Here is a 2,010-nt window from a genome sequence, read left to right as displayed (position 1 = left end):
GGGCTGTTTAAAGGAACACGGCCTGAAGGATCGAAGCTTCCTTCTGGATGGGGAATGCTGGAAGCGGCGGAGCCCATTTTGTACCAACACACGCCTAAGTGGCGACAGTAAAAGGAGAAAGGCTGACACTGGCTCTGCGGAGTTTCCTGGCTGCCGGGCTGATGCTCAGTAAGTATGGCTCGATTTCGAAAAGTTACCGAGTTTGCTGAAGTTTGGAATGGCGGCCTCCTTCCGGAAAGCCCCCCCCCGCCCCGGCGGCTTCCCCGTCCCTCCCCACGAGCATCCCCGTCCCTCCCCACGAGCATCCCCGTCCCTCCCCACGAGCATCCCCGTCCGCGGGCGGCTGCGCTCTGCTCACGTGGGACGCCGTACCCCCGCTTTGTGCCGAGGTCTGCTCCTGCGGGAGGAAGCGAGGCCTTTAGGTGCAACCAGCGGGGATGAATGAAAGGTTGCGTGGGTATCGGTATCGCTCGTCACCCTCTGCCTTTTTACCCTCCAAGCGAGGAAAGGAAGGGGGAAGCTGTCTCCTCCCACCCCCAAAATGCAGCTCCTCTGCTTGGCTACCGTCCGGCCTTTGTGGGCAAGTTAATAATTCTCCGTGAGGGGCGAGAGCTGGTGCGCGGCCCCGGGAGCGCGTGGTTGGCGAGACGGCGTTCCGCTCCCTTTCAGAGAGTAAGGGGGTCTGCTCTCCACCCTCGCTCCCTCATTTAATGGGGATCCAGTTGTTTAAATAATTTCCCTCTTCCCCAAACAAATGCGGGAGAAGGAGAGCTCATTTTTTATCCTAATTGATGGATCGCCAAAGACAAGCCTTTGAAGAAAACGGCTGTCAACAGGGGGAGATACCCGGAGCATCTGGGTTAGATAGGTAGAAAGCAAGGAGCAACCTGCATTCTTTGCGAGGCTGGATGCTCTCGGATTATAAACCACGGCGATTGCTTTTGATTTCACCATAAAAAACAAGAGCAGCAGCAGCAGCGAGTTGTTCTGACACTCTCAAAACATCTGGACTGTAAAGTTTGCTGCTTTCTGGCAACAGCAACAATAATAATAAAATCTCTCGCCATACGGGCAGACCCCCAGGGTTTCGCCAGGGTTTCGGCTCGACCCGGCCGAGATGTTTGTTCGGCTGCACGACAGAAAATGTGCATTGGTGCGCACATCCCAAACACCTCCCCGGCGGTGGATGCAGGGGATCACACGCCAGAGCGCTGCGAGTCCAAAGAGAAAAAGCTCTTGCAATTTCTAAGCGCGGTGCCCGCGCACCTAACGGCAAGGAGTAGCAGATCGGGGGGATCCGCGTGTGTTTGAATAGCCTGAATCTGGATTTCAGTCTTGGGTTGTGGGAGAGATGTGCGCAAAACCTGGGATGCAGGAGCACAGAGTCACGTCAAGCGCTCCTGGGGCGCAAGGAGCCCTGGACCGAAGTGACCGCGTGTCCTTGCACGTCCCGGTGCGCGGCACGAATCGGGCTGTGCTCACATGGACACACGGACACACGGACAGAGGCGTGGGGTCTCCATGCCCAGCATGACCCAGGCAGAAGCTGCTCTACCTGCTACGGAGCTGGCTTAAACCCTGGAATTTGGGAGGAAAAAAGTAGCTGAAGGGTTGAGAATTGTTCTCGAGCACTTCCCGCACGTTGCCTCATGTGTAGGGGCGGAGGTTGTATCTGTTTGTCTTTATTTGATTTTATTATCATTTTTTAAACACCGTGGTATCTCCCAGCTACCAAATGGTTTTGGAGATGCTGAGACCTAAAGGGAGAGGAAGGCACCGAGCTGGGAAATGATGAAATAGAAAACAGTGGAAATGGACATTTCAGCTCCGCTTTGTAGGAATCCCTGGCAGAAATGTCCCGCTCGGGGAGGAAAGGGGGGGGAGCCTGTGGCTGTGTCCCCTCCTGGCAGCCCCTGCAGCCGCCTTTGCCTGGGGGGCGCCAGGGGGGTTCTCTCGCCCCCAAATAGCGATGCGGCAGAGGTGCCTTTGGGGAGCGGCTTTGGGGGCCAC

The sequence above is a fragment of the Egretta garzetta genome, unplaced genomic scaffold (genome assembly GCF_000687185.1).
Source record: "Egretta garzetta isolate BGI_Z169 unplaced genomic scaffold, ASM68718v1 scaffold324, whole genome shotgun sequence".
Classification (NCBI taxonomy): Eukaryota; Metazoa; Chordata; class Aves; order Pelecaniformes; family Ardeidae; genus Egretta; species Egretta garzetta.
Note: the sequence above shows the minus strand (reverse complement) of the source record.